Genomic DNA, 21678 nt, shown 5'->3' with positions numbered 1-21678 from the left:
ACAGTTACATATGACTCTATTATCACCTAAAAATTTAAAAGTTCAGAAAAAAGCTCAGCCTGAGTTAGTCTTATCTTCCCCTCAGATTGTCAAAAAGTAAGATATCTGCAAGCAGCAAGTGCTGGTGAAAATGAGAACAGCTGCCATTCTGCTGGGAAAACTAAACTGTCGCACCTCGTTAGAGAACAATAGGGTAAGAGAGAGTTGGTTTTCCGACCTGCACACCTGTGGCCTCATGGTCCTGGGCATGCAAAAAAAATGCCCAAGTACAGACGTCACATGTAACAGACGAACGTAGACATGTTCCACCCATCAACAGAAAAATGAAGACGATTTATGGTGCGTTCACTCAGTAGCATACCAGAGAAGACGTAAACCAAGCCTGCACTTATAAATCTCTAAATAGTGTTGAACAACAACAAAAGCTGTAGGATGGAACAAATAAAAGTTTTGAGTGCCTGCAAAACATGGGTTTATGGATTCATCTATTTCACATAAAATTATAAAATGCATAGAGAAATGCAAAATGACCAAGCTTCCATCTGGGCAAAGAGGGAAGAGAATATAATCAAGGGTGGCCATGGGGACTTCAACTTTACCTGAACTTTGATTCTACCAGAAATTAAAATGGAAGCAAGTGTAGCCGATTATTGTGGATTTCATAAAGCTGGAGAGTGGGTCAATGAGTATTTATGTGATTTTATCGTTGTCTTTTAAAATATTTCCTAAGTAAAGGAAAGAAAAGTGTACAATAAACACACCACGACCCTTCCCAGCGCTCACACAGCAGATCTGGGTGGCCTTGTGAAACAGGTAACTTGATGAGAACATGTACATTCTTACGGAAACTCTGAAAGTTCGACATCAGAAACTGACAAACCAAAGTTCATGCATAGGGCAATCATCCATCCCACTTGCTCAGGAAGGAAGACTTTTAGTGCTAAAACAGGAAAGCATAAGGAAAACCAAGACAGTTGATCACTCCACATAGGAAGGGCTGAATTCTTCCTCTCAGACACAATGGATTATTTATGAAGAATAATGTCAAGGACAACGGAGTCCTAGATAAGGTTTCCTTCCAGCATGTCACATTCACAGAGTCCTGAGGTCCTGCCGCAGCCCATGGAAGTCTCCTTATGTTCCCGGCCACCCCACGCTCCTTACATTCAACCCACCTCAAGTATTTGAGCCCCAGGAATCTGACATGCTCTGAAAGGGGTCGGAAGAGAAGGGGAGTTGAGAAAAGCAGCTCTCAAGTTGGGGCAGACTCTTGAGTCTCAGAAAACATTTCAAGATCAAGCATCTAAAATAAACCTCCTTCACTATATGTATCCTCAGCTATTGCTAGGATTCAATGAGACCAAAATCATAAGTAATTCAAAAGTCACTTTGAAAGCTCCATCTTTCAACACTTAAAAAAATCCTCCTCTGCAAATATGTTATACCTGACCAATCCCCAGCACAAGTCCATGTCAAAGAGAAAAGGACTAAGAGTCCTCTTAATCCCGAGGAAGGCTTCATTGGCTGAGATTGGAAACGAAATCCCACTTGAGAAACGGAAAGTTAGGAGCAGCGGACTTATATGCCAAAATGCCTAAAGACACACTCAGGTGTGAACAATCAACTACCAGCTCTGGGCAGCACACATGTGCCATAAATATATCATCGGTTCATTGCCTGAAACCTAACACTTTTTATTCAAATATTTTGTTCCCCTGGAACAGTGAATTTTGAAAGCCTACATTAATGCCCGTAAAACTCACGCACAAATTGTAATGATGACTATCAAAGCAGGAGACAGGTCTTTTAGATATGATTGGAAGATCGGTAGAAGGCTCTATTTCATTTTTTTAGAGTCTAAATCTTCAATTATGGGGTTGTTTTTATGCACTAACGTTTACTTTATTAAAACTCCCTATGATCCTATAACATCTTGGAGCACTAAAAAAATAATGACTGTAAGAGAATTCAATTATCCTGTGCACCTGAGAAGGCGAAGCCCTGAGGAATTAGGCGTGAGGATTTACAAGACTGATTTCTCCTGCTTTAACCTAATTTACCAACCATCTTCTGAACAATGGTCCTCAAAACTAGCAGACATCAGGCCCACCTGTAGAGCTCACTGAAGCTCCACACAGCTAGCTGAGCCCCGTCTTACTGATTTGGTAAGACATAAGAATTTGCATTCCTGACAAGTTCTCAGATGACACTGATACTGCCCAGGAACCATACTTTGAGAATCACTGCTCTAAAGGTTTGCCTTCAGAGCACATGCTGAGTTGATGCCCATCAGCAGTGCTTCTCAAACTTTAAAGAGCCAACATATCACCTGGAGATGATGTTACAACGCACACAGCGATTTAGAGGCCTGGGGTGCAGCCGAGAGTCTGCAAACTCTCGGGCATTACCAGCGATGCTATTTTGTAAATAATCTTTAGCAAGGCTTGAAGATATTCTTATGGCATTCAAGTTCCTTTCTTCAAAAGAGAAGATGCAAATGAAAATAAGAAATTCAAAACATCGCTAAGAAAAGGAGCCTGAATGAATATTTGTTTCAAATGCTTTCTATTTTTTTTTCTCTCTAGAACACCGGTTCCTCAAGTTCAGTGATTTTTTGTGCTGTTTTACTAGAACATGGAAAGCATAAATTTGCAGAGATTAGAAATGATTAGATAAATGCATTTAACTATCCTTGATATTATGTTGATTTTGTCACTACATTCACCATCTCTTCTAAAAGTAAAGACCACTAAATGATGAGATCTTTAAGAGCAGGACCAGCTCCCTCTATTTTTATATCTCCAGAACTTGACAGACCTGTTACCTGATAACACAAGTGGGTCGGGAGAAAAATAAAAAATAAATTCCTTAACATTTTTTCAATTTAAGAGCTCACCAAATACTTATGTTCCACTTGAGAGTATTAATAGAGACAAATATCTACAATTTTCATAATTATGCTTGTGAAATTTTATGTACAATAGGATTAAAAGCACCTTAAAACATCATTTCCTAGATGCTGCCAACCAGAGCGGCAGTGCTGAAGGCCCGTGTGAATGAAGACTGCGGCTTGTGCACAGGCAGGTCAGTGTCTCCAATTTTCATGTCTGCCAATCTGCAAAAACACTGTCAGCAAATTGTTAGCAAACTGGTAAAGGAATATGTGCTTTAAATCTTGAAATCATCTGACTAAATCTCTAGGACAGCAGTCATTTCCAGGTGAGGATGGAGGCATTGAAAAGTGGCTTCCATGATCTCTAGACAATTTTTCTTACTTCTGCTTTTGAGCCTCTATCTTCAGGTTTTCATGACCTTTTCTCTATTTTTTAATTTGTAATAAATCCCTAACTACTTTCCTTACCCTGAGAAAAATCTCCCTTTTCCATTCTAAGTATCTTTAATGTTTATTTGTTTATTTGACTTCAGATCTTAATTGCAACGTACAAGTTCTACATTTGTGTCACGCAGAATCTTTGGTTGTGGCACACAGGCTCCAGAATGTGCAGTTCAGTACTTGTGGCTCGTGGGCTTAGTTGCTCCAAGGCACGTGGGATCTTAGTTCCCAGAGCAGGGATCTAACCCACATCCCATGCATTGAAAATGGGTTTTTAATCCCTGGACCACCGGAGAATTCCCAAAGTACTTTGTGGTGGGGGGGTGGGGGGACATTTAAACTACATTTTAAGCACTTAAAAAAATCAGTACATTAATATGGATATCTTGCTGCTGCTAAGTCACTTCAGTCGTGTCCGACTCTGTGCGACCCCATAGCCAGCAGCCCAGGAGGCTCCCCAGTCCCTGGGATTCTCCAGGCAAGAACACTGGAGTGGGTTGCCATTTCCTTCTCCAATGCAGGAAAGTGAAAAGTGAGAGTGAAGTCGTGTCTGACTTTTAATGACCCCATGGACTACAGCCTATCAGGCTCCTCCGTCCATGGGATTTTCCAGGCAAGAGTACTGGAGCGGGGTGCCGTGGATATCTTAGTGAGAATGTATTTCAATTTGGGGCATGAAATAGTTCAAGAGGAGCATAGGAAACAGCGGGAAGGTGAAACAAGACCTTCTCCTCCTCATCTACTACACTGGAAGTTCCAGAAGCCCCCAGACTTCCTGGAGTGACCGTGTAAACTACAGGACAGATTTATGGTTTCCTAGCTGTCCTCAGCATGTCTCTTCAGAGCTCTTTATTACTATGTATGATATTCTGAATACCATAAACACTGATGCATTGCTGTGGTTATTATATCCCTTTACTCTTCTGTAAGGTACTAAAGTTTGGCCCTCAGCTTTCTTTTTCAGTCTAAATATTAATTATAATCTTTTTACTTTTTAAAAATTAAGGTAAAATTCACAAATAGTAAAAGTCACTCTTGAAAAAGTGCACAGTTGCAAGAATCTTGACGAATGTATACACTCCTGTGAACGCCACAACAATCAAGACACAGAGCATCTCCATCACCCCAAATGCTCCCAGGCGTCAGAACCTCGCTGCCGCCAGCTCATCTCCCGGCCACAGCCAATCCGTTTTCCATCTCTATAATCTGTCCTCTCCAAAATGTCATTTCAATGGAATCACATAGTTTGTATTCTTTCGTGTCTTGTTTCCTTTTCTCGGCAGGATGCTTTTGAGAGTCACTCGGTCTGGACTGTTAAGGTAAGAGTAGTTTCTCGTTGCAGCTGAGTAGTCTTCCATGGAATCACTGCACCCCTGGCTGTTTAATCATTTGTGAGCTGGTGGACATTTAAGCTGTTTCCGGGTTCGGATTATTATGAATAAAGCTATAAACATTTCTTCATCTATTCTTGTATAGACACAGTACTTTCATTTCTTTTTGGTGGGATTGTTGTGTTATAGGTTCAGGTTTTCTGTACTTCCTTATGTTAGCTGTAGCAATATTTTCTAGGAAGCATTTGCTTCTCATGCTAATCATTTTGGAAGTATAGATATCAAAGTAGTGTCTTCTTTTTTATTCTATCATGCTCCTTTTATTCCTAATATTGTACGTCTGTACCTTTTCTGCTTTTCTCTCTCCCTGCTCCAAAACCCTTTGATTAGTCTGTTTTATCAGCTGGGTTTCATAGGTATGATTTCTGGGTCTAGTGCCCGCACACTGGTGTCTGAGGCCAGGTCCCGGCTCTCTGTGGACCGAGCCACGTCCAGGGGAGGTTACGGGTTCAGGGTTCTAAGGCATCCTGCCTACTAGCGGATGCGGCTGTGTACATTATGTATAGAATAGTATATATCTAGTATACAGACTAGTGTAAGAAGGACCTACTGTATAGCACGTGACTGACTCATGGGAAAAGACCCTGATGCTGGGAAAGATTGAAGGCAGGAGAAGGGGACGACAGAGGATGAGATGGTTGGATGGCATCACCAACTTGATGGACATGAGTTTGAGCAAGTTCCCAGAGTTGGCGATGGACAGGGAGGCCTAGTGTGCTGCAGTCCTTGGGGTCACAAAGAGTCAGACACAACCGAGCGACTGAACTGGACTGACTGTATAGCACAGAGAGCTATACTCAATAGTTTATAATAATCTAGAAGAGAAAAGAATCTGAAACAATATACATATGCATACGTGTGTTTTACTGAATCACTTTGCTGTACACCTGAGATTAACACAACATTGTAAGTCAACTCAACTTCAATTGGGAAAAAACTAAAGAGATGTACAATCTACTCTGTTACACACCATCTGCGGCTGAAACCCGGCATTCTCTGGAATTTGACATTTAATCAGAGGCTGCCGACAGTTAAAGAAGAAGCTAATTGCTCTGTGGGACTCACTAGGAAGTCTTACATGTCAGATACAACTTAAAAATCCATGTTTAGTTCCTTGGAATGGACTGCAGGACAGTTAAAATCGTCTATCTGCAGACACCTGATGGAACACAGAAATTCTGTACGGAAGTTGTTTCATATGTCATGAGAAGCTTCTGCATATTTAAACCAAGAAATTGACACCATATGAGTGTTCTTTGAAATGGTCCTCATGTCTGTTGACTCTCAATCTTTTCACTAAAGGGTCTAGGAAGCTCTTTTTGCCTTTACATACTTTCATGGGGTTCTCACAGCAAGAATACTGGAGAGGTTTGCCACTCACTCCTCCAGTGGGCCATGTTTTGTCAGAACTCTCCACTATGGCACATCCATCCAGGGTGGCCCTACATGGCATGGCTCATAGCTTCATTGAGTTCTGTAAGCCCATTTAGAAGGCTGTGATCCATGGAGGGGATGGATCTTTACTGCAGCTCCTTATTGCAAAATTCAGGCTTAAAATGAAGAAATTAGGGAAAACCACTGGGCCGTTCAGGTAGGACCTAAATCAAGTCCCTTATGATTATACAGTAGAGGTGACGAATAGATTCAAGAAATTAGATTTGGTAGAGAGAGTGCCTGAAGAACTACGGACAGAGGTCCGTAACATTGTACAGGAAGCAGTAACCAAAACCATCCCCAAAAAAAAGAAATGCAAGAAGGCAAAGTGGTTGTCTGAGGAGGCTTTAAAAGTAGCTGAAGAAAGAGGTGTGAAAAGCAAGGGAGAAAGGGAAAGATATACCCATCTGAATGCAGAGTTCCAGAGAACAGCAAGGAGTGATAAGAAGGCCTTCTTCAGTGAACAATGCAAAGAAGTAGAGGAAAACAATAGACTGGAAAAGACTAGAGAGCTCTTCAAGAAAACTGGAGAGATCAAGGGAACACTTCATGCAAGACTGGGCACAATAAAGGGCAGAAACAGTAAGGACCTAACAGAAGCAGAAGAGATAAAGAAGAGGTGGCAAGAATACACAGAAGAATTATACCAAAAATGTCTTAAGGTTCGGGATACCCATGATGGTGTGGTCACTCACGTAGAGCCAGGCATCTTGGAGTGTGAAGTCAAGTGGGCCTTAGGAAGCATCACTATGTACAAAGCTAGTGGAGGTGATGGAATTCCAGCTGAGCTATGTAAAATTCTAAAAGATGATGCTGTTAAAGTGCTGCATTCAATATGTCCACAAATTTGGAGACAGCTGTGGCCATTGGACTAGAAAGGTCAGTTTTCATTCCAGTCCCAAAGAAGGGCAATGCCAAAGAATGTTCAAACTACCAGACAATTGCTTTCATTTCACATAAAAGGTTATGCTCAAATTCCTTCAAGCTAGGCTTCAGCAGTACATGAACTGAGAACTTCCAGATGTACAAGCTGGATTTAGAAAAGGCAAAGCAACCAGTGGTCAAACTGCCCACATTCCTCAGCTCATAGAGAAAGCAAGGGAATTCCAGAAAAACATCTACTTCTGCTTCTTTGACTATGCTAAAACCTTTGTGTGGATCACAACAAACTGTGTAAAATTCTTAAAGTGAGGGGAGTACCAGACCACCTTCCCTGTCTCCAGAGAAACCAGTGGGTCAAGAAGCAACAGTTCAGACCAAACCTGGAACAACAGACTGGTTCAAATTTGAGAAAGGAGTACATCAAGGCTGTATATTGTCACCCTGCTAATTTAACTTATTTGCACAGTACATCATGCGAAATGCCAGGCTGGATGAAGCACCAGCTAGAATCAAGATTGCAGGAAGAAATATTAACCACCTTAGATGTGCAAATGATACCACTCTAATGGCAGAAAATGAAGAGGAACTAAAGACCTTCTTTTTTAATTTTTAAAATTTGTTTATTTTTTAATTGAAGGATAATTGCTTTATAGAATTTTGTTGTTTTCTGTCAAACATTAACATGAATCAGGTCTTGATGAGGGTGAAAGAAGGGAGTGAAAAAGTTTACTTAAAGCTCAACATTCAGAAAACTAAGATCATGGCATCCGGTCCCATCACTTCATGGCAAATAGATAGGGAAACAGTGGAAACAGTGGCAGATTTTATTTTCTGGGCTCCAAAATCACTGCAGACAGTGACCACAGCCATGAAATTAAAAGACACTTGCTCCTTGGAAGGAAAGCTGTGAAAAACACAGACAGCACATTAAAAAGGAAAGACAAAGGTTTTTCACTTTTGCCAACAAAGGCCCATCTAGTGAAAGCTATGGTTTTTCCATTGGTCATGTATGGATGTGAGAGTTGGACTATAAAGAAACCTGAATGCTGAAGAATTGATGCTTCTGAACTGCGGTGCTGGAGAAGACTCTAGAGAGTCCCTTGGACTGCAAGGAGATCCAACCAGTCGATCCTAAAGGAAATCAACCCTGAATATTCATTAGAAACTGAAGTTTCAATACTTTGGCCACCTGATGTGCAGAGCTGACTCATTTGAAAAGACCCTGATGCTGGGAAAGATTGAGGGCTGGAGGAGACGGGGACGACAGAGGATGAGATGGTTGGATGGCATCACCAACTCAATGGACATGAGTCTGAGCAAACTCTCAGAGCTGGTGATGGACAGGGAGGCCTGGCGTGCTGCAGTCCATGGGGCCACAAAGAGTCAGACACGACTGAGCGACTGAGCAACAACAACAGCTTCCCAAGAGTAAGTTTAGAATGAAAATTAGCTGTTATAAATGCTATGAAGAAGGACTTTAAAAAGAGAGAGAGAAAGATTGAGCTCAGAGATGCCAATAAAACACGGCCACAATATGGTTGGTCAAAGTCAAACTGTTGTTTGAAATGAATATTTTGGGTGTGACCTGAGAGAAGAGCAGTTGTAATGCCAAGAGTCTTACTATATTTATCGGGCTTTCCATTTCTAATATGTCTCCGTTTCGGTTCACGGACATGTCCATCTGCTCTTTTTTGTGGGATGAACGCACGTCCCTCGTTAGCTTTGAGGGTGATGCCTGCAGCCCGGTTGCCTCCTGCCCTCACCCCAGGACGTGAGGAGACGCCTAGACACGCTTCCCATGGGCGTCTGCCCTTGCAGAGCCAAGGTGGAGGCTGGCCCACCACTGCGGTCTGTCTTAGGACTGCAAGTCTCCCTCAGCAGTGGCCATCAGGAAAGCTTGAAAGACGAGGCTTCTCACTCACAGGTCCTGGAGGGTACTCAGCATATCTAGTTGAAAGGGAAAGAGAGCCTGGACCTGGGGTTCTGCTTTTATTGGGATCCCTGATGGGGGACCCAGGTTTTTCTTCAGACATACCCTTTAATGATGAATTTACAGCATAAGAGCAGGAATTGAGGCGGCCAAATCGTCAGTTAAGTCAACCACAGAGAGGACTGACTCCACCTGCAAAGTGTTTATTCAAGATCTCCCTCTTTGAAGAGGATACCTCTGTTATCAAAGCGTGATGCACTTGCATCATAATAAAACAAACCTGCCAGATTCTCACCCTACAAAGATGTACTGCATAAAATATAGAACTGGCCTTTGCAGAGAGGAGAACTGTAAGCTAAGTGGGTGAAACCAAACCAAAAGAAGAGTATTTCATGACAGATGAAAATTATGCGTGCTCAGTCACTTCAGTCATGTCCAAATCTTTGCCACCCCACGGACTGCAGTCCGCCATGCTCCTCTGTCCATGGGATTCTCCAGGCAAGAATACTGGAGTGGGTTGCCATGCCCTCCTCCAGGGGATCTTCCCGACCCAGAAATCGAACCTATGTCTCCTGCATTACAGGTGGATTCTTTACCTCTGAGCCTCCAGTGAAGCCCCACAGTGAAAATTATATGAAACTCAAATTTCAGTGTCAATTTTAAAAAGTCTTACTGAAACACACACATTCTCATTCATTTACATGTTATCTATGACTGAAAGAAAAGAGTTTCTCACACTAGCCTGATGCTGGAAGAGATTGAAGGCAAAAGGAGAAGAGGGTGGCAGAGGATGAGATGGTTGGATGGCATCACTGACTCAATGGACATAAGTTTGCATAAGCTCCAAGAGTTGGTGATGGACAGGGAGGCCTGGCGAGCTGCAGTCCATGGGGTCACAAAGAGTCAGGCACGACTGAGCGACTGAACTGGACTGAACTGATAGCTTACAGTGAAAGGTGTCAGATTCTTGATCTCCGAAGAAGAATTAGCTTCGGGACCAGGACCAGGCTTGATCACTCAATAGCTTTTGTATAGCAGAGTTGTATTAAAGTATAAAAGGGACAAAGAAAGCTTCTGAGACAGACATCAGAAGGGGGGGAATGCACCCCTAGCTAGTGTTAGCAAGGGAGTTATGTACTTTTTAATTAGTTATTACAATAAATGAAAAGAATGTCTCAAGTTTGTGAAAATTTTACCAGACCCACTCCCACAATTTACATTTTAAGATAATAGGATTAGAACTTAACAATAGAAAGATCCTACCAGACCCACTCCCATAACATGCTATGCTAAGTCACTTCAGTCATGTCCGACTCTGTGCGACCCCATAGACGGCAGCCCACCAGGCTCCCCCGTCCCTGGGATTCTCCAGGCAAGAACACTGGAGTGGGTTGCCATTTCCTTCTCCAACGCATGAAAGTGAAAAGTGAAAGTGAAGTCGCTCAGTCGTGTCCGACTCTTAGCGACCCCATGGACTGCAGCCTAACAAGCTCCTCCGTCCATGGGATTTTCCAAGCAAGAGTACTGGAGTGGGGTGCCATTGCCTTCTCTGATAATATACATTCTAAAACATCAGGGTTTTTAGGAAGGAGAAACTGTCTTCAAGCAGGATACATTGTTGTTGTATAATCCCTAGTACAGAGTTCAAACTGAGTTGTTTGTTGTGTAATCATCAGTTTCAGACTTAAAGAAAAAAACCATTTTATGTGATTAAGGAACATAGAGGGAAAAAAGATGTTTGTCCTTTCCTCCTCCCTGAGAACCCCAGACCCCTCTCTCCTTGGGGACCCCCAGACTACTTATCAACCTGCCTAGGAATTGACTGTCTCATTAGTTCTAGAAGGTTTTGTAGGTCTTCACAGAACCATTCAAGTTCAGCTTCTTCAGCAAAGCTGTGACTTTTCTAGTAGTCATGTATGGATGTGAGAGTTGGACTATAAAGAAAGCTGAGCGCCGAAGAACAGGGGCTTTTGAACTGTGGTGTTGGAGAAGACTCTTGAGAGTCCCTGGGACTGCAAGGAGATCCAACCAGTCCATCCTAAAGGAGATCAGTCCTGGGTGTTCATTGGAAGGACTGATGCTGAAGCTGAAACTCCAATACTCTGTCCACCTGATGCAAAGAACTGACTCATTGGAAAAGACCCTGATGCTGGGAAAGATTGAAGGCAGGAGGAGAAGGGGATGACAGAGGATGAGATGATTGGATGGCATCACTGACTCAATGGACGTGAATTTGGGTAAACTCTGGGAGCTGGAGATGGACAGGGAGGCCTGGTGTGCTGCAGTCCATGGGGTCACAAAGAGTTGGACACGACTGAGCAACTGAACTGAACTGAACTGAACCTGGAAGCTCTTAAGATATTGTGTAGCTCAGCCAATGACCTTGAAGGATCTGTGCTTTACTAGATATCTGGGTTCACTCCTCAATGTTCACCTCTAGTCAATCAAGCAAATAACCAGAATTACATAAGTCCTATTTATCAACATGTACAGAAGCAGAACAAAAGGAGTACAGAGTACAGATTATCTCAAGTGGATCTGCTTGATTAGATAAACAAATACCAAGTGATAGACGACTCTTAATAACAGGTGACCTTGACTCCAAACCTCAGATGCTTGAAGCCTGAATGCTCTCTCAGTCTTGCTGGAAGCCACCTCAATCTTTTATTTTCTAGTAAACATATAACATTTATTCCAATGCGATTATCAGCCTATACATGCTTTAGTTTATTATTTGGCTTAAGCATCTGGGGCAGTTCCTTTCAGCAAATATTTGACAACCTCTCACGTGGCAGGTATTTGCATGGTGCAGTAGGAGACACAAGGGTGAACAAGAAAGATTTTGAACCTATTTGCAGGGCAGGGATATGGATGCAGACACAGAGGCCAGGCTTGTGGGCACGGTGAGGGGAGGCGAGGCCTGGGGGAACCGAGAGGGTAGCATGGAGACACACGCATTGCCTGTGTGAAAAGCTAGCTAACGAGAAGGTGCTGCAGGCCAGAGGCTCGAATCCGGCGCCCTGTGAAGGCCTAGACGGGTGGATGGGGCGAGGCGGGAGCGAGTTCCAAGCGGCAGGGGACACGCGCACACTGGTGGCCGAGTCACACTGCTGTGCGACGGGACCCAGCACAGCACTGAAGCGGTTATCCCCCGATTAAAAATAAAATTAGAAAAAGAAGAAAGATATATCCTTGCCTTTGAGGAACTCACGGTCTGGCAGAGAGGTACATATTAAATAAACACAGTTAAATAATTCTGCAGATAACTAATAGTAATTCTCATAAGTGCTGCAAAGGAAAGTACAGACTACCCAGACAGTCGATAACAGGGGAACATAACCAAGTCTTGGGATGCAGAGAGAGCGACCCTGAGGAAGTACAGTCCCCCTTCACCACAGGGGATGTGTTCCAAACCCCCAGTGGAGGACCGAGACTGAGAATAGTATCAAACTTCATATATACTTTTTTTCTCTATATGTACATTGCTAGAATAAAGTTCGGCTTCCCTGGTGGCTCAGCTGGTAAGGAATCTGCCTGCAACGTGGGAGACCTGTGTTCGACGATCCCTGGGTCAGGAAGATTCCCTGGAGGAGGGCATGGCAGCCCACTCCAGTGTTGTTGCCTGGAGAATCCCATGGACAGAGGAGCCTGGGGGGCTACAGTCCCTGGGGTCACAAAGAGTCGGACACGACTGAGCAAATAAGCACAGCATGTAGAATAAAGTTGAATGTACAGGTCAGGCACAATAAAAGACTGAGAGCAGAAATAGTGAAGTAGAACAATTACAACAACATAGTAAGAAAGAAGTGTGTGAACGTGGTCTCGCTGTCTCTCTCTGTTCCAAAATATCTTGCACAAATATTATGCCTTTGCCGTTTTAACGAAGCACGTTTCGTGCACTGTGACCTTGATTTTGGCAGTCTGAAATGGGACAGCCAGACTAGCACGGGTTTCTTTTTCCTTCTTCACCATTTCACACGTGAAAGGGTTGTTCTTACTGTCAGTCTTAACTTCAGCATCCGATTTATTTTTCTTTCTTTATTAAGCTGAGAACTTTTATCTGTTCACTTAAAAGAAGCACTTACAGCTTCCCTTTGGCATGTGGGAATGGCCAGCATCACTACCCTGGCGCTTTGGGGCCACCGTTAAATAAACTAAGAGCTCCTTGAACAGGAGCACTGTGATACCATGACAGTCTGTCTGGGAACCCTGACAGCTCTGACTGATGGGCAAGATACACCTGACAAAGGGCTGATCCAGGTCCCAGGCTAGATAGGGCCATTGGCGTGAGAGTTCATCATGCCACGAAGAAGCGCACACAGTTTTTAACTAATGAACTGTTTATTTCTGGAACTTCCCATTTAACATTTATACTGTGGGATCACAGGTAACTGAAAATACTGGTAGCTCAGACAGTAAAGGATCCACCTGCAATGCAGGAGACACTAGTTAGATCCCTGGGATTGGAAGACCCCTGGAGAAGGGAATGGCTACTCAATCCAGTGTTATTGCCTGGAAAATTCCATGAACAGAGGGGCCTGGCAGGCTACAGTCCGTGGGCTCACAAAGAGTCAGACACGACTGAAAGCACAGGGGGGTTAAATACTGCGGTAGTTAAGCTGAAGGTTGGGCTTCCCAGGTGGCTCAGTGGTAAAGAATCTGCCTGCCAAAGCAGGAAATGCAGGAGACTTGGGTTTGATCCCTGGGTCAGGAAGATCCCCTGGAGCAGGACATGGCAACCCACTCTGGTATCCTTGCTTGGAGAATCTCACAGACAGTGGAGTCTGGCGGGCTACAGTCCATGGGGTCCCAAAGCGTGGGACACGGCTGAGCAACCAGGCACTCACGCAGGAGCGGGCCAGTGGAGAGAACAGGAGGCATCACCACGTGAAAGCAAGCATTCTAAGGAGGAAAGGCACACGTGCAAATACGCCTTGAGGCAGGAAGAAACGTGGCCGATGGAAAAACTGGAGAGAGTGAGGCTGCGACCTACCGAAGAGCGGGGGAACGCGGCAGAGACAGGCCGAGGCCAGAAGGCACAGCTCTTTAGAGACCACGTGTAAATGCAGAGCTTTCGAAGATGCAGAGAACAGACTTGTGCTGCCGAGGGGGCGGGGAGGGGGGAGGCGGAGTGGGAGTCTGGTTTAGTGGGAGCCACTATTATATACGCAATAGATAAACAACAGGTCCTGCAGGACAGCACTGCCGCTGCTGCTAAGTCGCTTCAGTCCTGTCCGACTCTGTGCGACCCCATAGACGGCAGCCCACGAGGCTCCCCCGTCCCTGGGATTCTCCAGGCAAAAACACTGGAGTGGGTTGCCATTTCCTTCTCCAATGCTTGAAAGTGAAAAGTGAAAGTGAAGTCGCTCAGTCGTATCCGACTCCTAGCGACCCCATGGACTGCAGCCCACCAGGCCCCTCCGTCCATGGGATTTTCCAGGCAAGAGTGCTGGAGTGGGGTGCCATCGCCTTCTCTGGCAGTATAGCACAGGGAACTATATTAAATATCCTGGGATAAACCATAATGGAAAAGGACATAAAAAATGTTTGCATGTATATAAACTGAGTCACTTTGCTGTTCAGCAGAAATTAATACAACATTGTAAATAACTGTATTTCAATAAAAACAGATTCAAAATGAAAAAATAAAATATGGGGTTTTATTCAAAGAGCAACAGAAGCCTTCAAGGTTTTAACCAGGATGCAAATAATCAGAAATATGGTTTTGAAAAGTTATGGGTTTAGGTATGAAACTGAATACTCCAAGCCCAAAGATCACAGACATATTTTCAATTGTAAGGGGATTTAAAGAACTTTTTCAAACTAGATCAGCACAATGATAAAATATCTCTTCAGCAAGGAAAATTCAAAACTGACATTCTCATAGATTAAATGTCTTTGGGCAGTGTGTGTCAAACTATGTTCCTGAGAATCCCTTTCCTTTAAATGGTGTCTATGTATTAGCCAAGTCTGAGAATTGCTGCTCTGGCAGTTGGATGGAGAATGAATTGGAAGCGTGTGCAAGTGGCTACGAAATGAAAAGACGCTTGCTCCTTGGAAGGAAAGCTACGACCAGCCTAGACAGCATATTAAAAAGCAGAGACATTACTTTGCCAACAAAGGTCCATCTAGTCAAAGCTATGGTTTTTCCAGTGGTCATGCATGGATGTGAGTTGGAGTATAAAGAAAGCTGAGTGCCAAAGAATTGATGCTTTTGAACTGTGGTGTTGGAGAAGACTCTTGGGAGTCCCTCAGACTGCAAGGAGATCAAGCTGGTCCATTCTAAAGGAAATCAGTCCTGAATATAGATTGGAAGGACTGATGATGAAGCTGAAGCTCCAATACTTTGGCCAGCTCATGTGAAGAACTGACTCATTTGGAAAAGCCCCTGATGCTGGGAAAGATTGAGGGCTGGAGGACAAGGGGATGTCAGAGGATGAGATGGTTGGATGGCATCACCGACTCAATGGACATGAGTTTGAGCAAGCTCCAGGAGATGGTGATGAACAGGGAGGCCTGGTGTGCTGCAGTCCATGGGGTAACAAAAGTCAGACACGACTGAGTGACTGAACTGAACAAGTGGCTAAGACAAAAATTTGGAAGTTATGGTGAGGGTGCAGAAATTATGGTAATTTAGAGTAGAGTCATGGCAGTAAAGGCTAAAAGATGCAGGTCCCTAAAGGTACAATGTTTGACACTGATAAGATCAGTGACTGAGGAAGACAGAGGTTATCAGGCTTGACAACGAGATTCCAGGTATATACAACTGCTGCTGCTGCGTCGCTTCAGTCGTGTCCAACTCTGTGTGACCCCATGGACTGCAGCCCACCAGGCTTCCCGTCCTGGGATTCTCCAGGCAAGAACACTGGAGTGGGCTGCCATCTCCTTCTCCAATGCATGAAAGTGAAAAGTGAAAGTGAAGTCACGCAGTCGTGTCCGACTCTTAGCGACCCCATGGACTGCAGCCTACCGGGTTCCTCCGTCCATGGGATTTTCTAGGCAAAATACCGTAGTGGGGTGCCATTGCCTTCTCCGATATACAACTGAGTTGATAGTTATTAGTGAGAAAACGAGTTAACAATTATGCACCGCCTTTTATGTACTAGGTACTACTCTAATCACCCTTATGATAACCAATCAGATTTTTACAAATCTTAGGAGACAAGAGCTATTATTATCTACAGTTTACTGACAAGGAAACTGAGACTCAGAGAGGTTAAGGCACGTACCTAACATCACACAGCAAAGATGGTGAAATGAAAATGAAATCACTCACATGTGTCTGTCTCTCTGCGACCCCATGGACTGTGGCCCACCAGGTTCCTCTATTTATAAAATTCTCCAGGCCAGAATACTGGAGTGGGTAGCTGTTCCCCTCTCCAGGGGATCTTCCCAACCCAGGGATCAAACCCAGGTCTCCCGCATTGCAGGCAGATTCTTTACTGTCTGAGCCACCAGGGCAGCACAGCAAAGACGCTAGTACTAAAGAAGGAGCAAGTTAGCAGTAGAAGAAATAGATTTCAACTCTGGATATTCTAATTTTGAGATTCTTATGAGTTATGCAAGCAGAAATGTGGAGAAAACATCTGGCTATAAGTTGGGGCTCAGAAGGGAATCTAAGACAGGAGTAAAAATTTGGGAAATACTTGAATATTTGAAGGATTCAACCAGGATGTGAGAACACTAGAATTTGTAGCATGAGAAAAAGTGATAGTTTAATACAAAGCCCTGAGAACATAAAGCATTTAAAGTTTAACTATATATAGTGAGTACAAAGAAGCAGCAGTCCAAAAAAAGGAGGACAGTCAGGGGTGGAGGTTGGTGCTATTGCTAAGAAGTGATGTGAGAAATGTGTCTCAAATTGGAGCATCAGTTATATTCACGGCTTTTAGAGTTCAGGTTGAAAAGGTGGCCAACAGAATGGGAAAAGTTACTTGCAAATCATATATCTGATAAGGGACTTGTATCTAGACTATACAAGGAATTCTGCAACAAAATACTAAAAAGATAAATGATCCAATTTAAATATGGGCAAAGGATCTTTTTGGAGTGGGGAAAATGTTCTATAATTGACTGTGGTGATGGCTGCACTGTCTCAATACACGGAAGACCACCGAACCAAAACCATGGAAACCACCTTATGTGGCTGAATGCGTAGGGTGTACATTACATCCCCCAAAACTTGTTTTTTACAAATGTGGTCAAGTTCGGGGAAAACTGAAAGCTTTAGCGGATCCTAAATTAGCCAAGATTAGATGACAGTACTTAACCAGTCCATTCTGAAGGAGATCAGCCCTGGGATTTCTTTGGAAGGAATGATGCTAAAGCTGAGACTCCAGTACTTTGGCCACCTCATGGGAAGAGCTGACTCATTGGAAAAGACTCTGATGCTGGGAGGGATTGGGGGCAGGAGGAGAAGGGGGCGACAGAGGATGAGATGGCTGGATGGCATCACTGACTCGATGGACGAGAGTTTGAGTGAACTCCGGGAGTTGGTGATGGACAGGGAGGCCTGGCATGCTGCAATTCATGGGGTCGCAAAGAGTCAGACACGACTGAGCGACTGATCTGATCTGATCTGAACCATCAAAGACAAGATTGGAGCAATTACTATAATTAGTAACAGAACCAGAGCGACAATGAGAGTGCTTTGCCTAATAGACACTATTTAATGAATGATGAAGTGGCTAGAAATGAAATGGATGGTCAGCTTACAAATGTATTGCTTGAACTATGTAACTGGAAAAAATTCTAAGCATCGTACTGGTTATATACTGTGGCATAGGTAACTACTCCAAAATCTAGTGTATTAACAATCATTTTCTTAAATGTACGGGTCAACAATTTGCTCTGGGTTTAGCTAAATAGTTATTCATGTTATTTTATTCATTTGGTGGCTCAGCTGATGTGAAATGATCTAAAATCACTTCTCTCCAAGTCATGAGTTGGCAGACAGACAGCCAGACTGTCTCAGTTCTTCACTATATGGTCCTTCCAGTAGGCCAGCTTTATCCACACATAGTAGGTCTTCAATAGAACTGAAGTAGAACATAGTAGAACTCAGTGCAAAAGCAATTTTTCAACCTTCCTCTTACATCACATTTTCTAACTTCCTGTGGACCCAAGTAATTCACATTAGCAAGCTCAAATTGAAGCCTAGAATTAAGCAGATCTCCTGTATGGAGACATACACTTTACAAACATTCATGTCCAGGTGTCACTTAAAGCCTTGAGATTTGGGGACTTTGCTGGCAGTTCAGTGGCTAACACTCTGCCTTCCAGTGCAGAGGGTGTGGGTTCAATTCCTGCTCCGAGAGGTAAGCTCCCATATACCTTGAGGCCAAAATACCGAACACAAAATAGAAGCACTTTCGTAACAAGTTCAATAAAGACTTCAGAATTTGTTGGTGTTCACTCAGTCATGTCTGACTCTTTGCAACCCCATGGACCACAGCACACCAGGCTCCTCTGTCCTCCACTATCTCCCAGAGTCTGCCCAAATTCATGTCCATTGAGTTGATGATGCCCTCAAGCCAGCTCATCCTCTCTCACATCCCCATCTCCTCCTGCCCTCAATCTTTCCTGGCATCAGGGTCTTTTCCAATGAGTAAGTTCTTCATATCAGGTGGCCAAAGTATTGGAGTTTCAGCTTCAACATCAGTCCTTCCAAAGAATGTTCAGGACTGATTTCTTTTAGGATGGACTGGTTGGATCTCCTTGCAGTCCAAGGGACCCTTAAGAGTCTTCTCCAACACCACAGTTCAAAAGCATCAATTCTTCTGCACTCAGCTTTCTTCATAGTCCAAATCTCACATCCATACATGACTACTGGAGAAACCATAGCTTTGACTAGATGGACCTTTGTCAGCGAAGTAACATCTCTTCTTTTTAATATGCTGTCTAGGTTGGTCATAGCTTTTCTTCCAAGGAGCACGTGTCTTTTAACGTCATGGCTGCAGTCACTATCTGCACTGATTTGGGAGCCCCCAAAAATAAAGTCAGCCGCTATTTCCACTGTTTCCCCATCTATTTGCCATAAAGTGATGGGACTGGATGCCACGATCTTAGTTTTCTGAATGTTGAGTTTTAAGCCAACTTTTTCACTCTCCTCTTTCACTTTCATCAAGAGGTTCTTTAGTTGTTCTTCACTTTCTGCCATAAGGGTGGTGTCATCTGCATATCTGAGGTTATTGATATTTCTCCTGGCAATCTTGATTCCAGCTTGTGCTCCATCCAGCCCAGCATTTCTCATGATGTGCTCTGCATATAAGTTAAATAAGCAGGGTGACAATATACAGCCTTGATGAACTCCTTTTCCAATTTTGAACCAGTCTGTTGTTCCATGTCCAGTTCTAACTGTTGCTTCTTGACCTGCATACAGATTTCTCAGGAGGTGGGTCATGTGGTCTGGTATTCCCATCTCTCTAAGAATTTTCCAGTTTGTTGTGACCGACACAGTCAAAGGCTTTGGCGTAGTCAATAAAGCAGAAGTATATGTTTTTCTGGAACTCTTTTGCTTTCTTGATAATCCAATGGATGTTGCCAATTTGATCTCTGGTTCCTCTGCCTTTTCTAAATCGAGCTTGAACATCTGGAAGTTCACAGTTCACATACTGTTGAAGCTGGGCTTGGAGAATTTGGGGCATTACTTTGCTAGCATGTGAGATGAGTGCAACTGTGCACTCATCTCATCAGGTGGCCAAAGTATTGGAGTTTCAGCTTCAGCATCATTCCTTCCAATGAATATTCAGGGTTGATTTCATTTAGCATTGACTGGTTTGATCTCCTTGTTGTACAAGAGACTCTCAAGAGTCTTCTCCAACACCACAGTTCAAAAGTATCAATTCTTTGACTTTCAGCCTTCTTTATGGTCCAACTCTCACATCTGTACATGACTACTGGAAAAACCATAGCTTTGACTTCCTGTGGACCCAAGTAATTCACATGACCAAGCTCAAATTCAAGTCTAGAATTAAGCAGGTCTCTGGTATGAAGATATAAATTTTACAAACATTCATATCCAGGTGTTGCTTAAAGCCTTGAGATTTAGGGACTTCCCTGGCGGTCCAGTGGTTAAGACTTCACCTTCCAATGCAGAAGGTGTGCAGATTCGATTCCTATTCGGGGAAGTGAGATTCCCACATGCCTCGTGACCAAAACACCAAAACATAAAACAGAAGCAATATTGTAACAAGTTCAATAAAGACTTTAAAAATAGTCCACATCAAAAAAAAGAAAAAGCCTTGATATTTAATGAGAATCCTAAAGGAAAAAGAATTCTAGGAACTGAACCCTAGAATATTACAGCTTTTAGAAAATCAGGCACCCTAGGGTACACCAGTGTGAGAAAACCAAAAAGGACCAGTCAGAAAGTTAGGGGAAACTCCATAAAAGGATGGTGCTCCAGACTATTAGAGTGAGTATTTAAGGAGAAAAAGAGGCATCAGTTGTCAGGTGAGGTAAATGAGGATTCATCGTTCCTGATATAGTAACTAGGAAAGCAGGATGCATTCTTAAAATCGTATTTTGAAGAGGCCAGAGAACTGTGCAAGTAATACAGACAAAATGAAACAGAGGTGGTAGGGTAGGCCCAGTAAGTGAATCTGTCTATTGAGAACGGACAACTGAGGCACACCCAGGGACGAGCAACACATGAGCACTAGCAGAGGGAGAAAATGGAGGAAAAGGTGTCATAATTAAGTCCTTAGCTAAGCTGATGGATTCTATTTCTCCCAACTTCATTGACAAAAGTTGTGTATATATATTTAGGTGACCAACAAGATGACTTGATATACATGTGTATTATTAAATGATCACCATAACCAAGTACTTAGCATATCCGTCGTCTCATATGGCTACCATCTCTTCGTATGTGAGGGAGAACACGTAAGATCTACTCTTAGCCACATTTCAAGCTTACAATGTAACACTAACTATAGGCACTGTGCGTACATTAGATCCCCAGAGTGGATTCATCTGATAGCTGGACGCCTGTCCCTTTGTCCAACATTTTCCTGTTTCCCCCAAGCCACAGCCCCTGGTAACTACCATTCTACCATCCACTTCTACGAGTCTGACTCTTTAGATGCCACATTTAACTGATATCACACAGTGCTTGTTTTTCTCTAACTTATTTCACTTAGCATAATGCCCTCAAGATCCATTCATTTTGTTACAAATGGCAGAATTTCCCTCTTCCTCATGGCTGAAAAATATCCCAGTGTGTGTGTGTGTGTGTGTGTGTGTGTGTTTCTTTATTCATTCATCAGTTGACAGACACTTAGGTTGATGCCACAATCCTGGCTATTGTCCACAATGCTGCAAAGAACATGGGGATACAGATACCACTTTGAGGTGCTGTAATCATGCTTGTTTCACAACCAAAGAATTGCTAATAGTTAAAGCTCAGGGGTTTGCTGGACTGGTTCCTGTTTCTCTTAGACCTTTTTGCTCTCTTTCTGCCTTTGCTCCTGTTTTTCGGGAAACATATGACCACTGGCCCATAGAACAAATGTGCGGATCTGGACAGTGTGAAGCCCATACTCGGTTCCAACATCAGCAGAGCTTCTCGTGATGAGAAGAGCAGCGCAGCCCCAGCACACGGCCTGCAGCCGCTTCCTGCTTCCCTTCTTCTGTAAATCCTGGATAACACCTCGGGGGTCGGGAGTTGGTTCTTTCGGACAGAAGTCCACCATCTCCCCAGGTTG

The 21678-nt window shown here is 43.4% G+C and overlaps 1 long non-coding RNA gene across 1 annotated transcript in view; it reads right to left on the bottom strand.

Moving 5' to 3' along the window:
• LOC133227162 (uncharacterized) overlaps positions 1-21678 on the bottom strand; it is a 33353-nt gene that overhangs the window by 6488 nt on the left and 5187 nt on the right. Inside the window, exon 2 of the long non-coding RNA XR_009729738.1 lies at positions 2997-3126. This is a non-coding gene — a long non-coding RNA (uncharacterized LOC133227162). The remainder of the gene's footprint in view (positions 1-2996; positions 3127-21678) is intronic.

The sequence above is a fragment of the Bos javanicus genome, chromosome 15 (genome assembly GCF_032452875.1).
Source record: "Bos javanicus breed banteng chromosome 15, ARS-OSU_banteng_1.0, whole genome shotgun sequence".
Lineage (NCBI taxonomy): Eukaryota > Metazoa > Chordata > Mammalia > Artiodactyla > Bovidae > Bos > Bos javanicus.
This window is presented reverse-complemented; position numbering and strand designations above follow the sequence as displayed.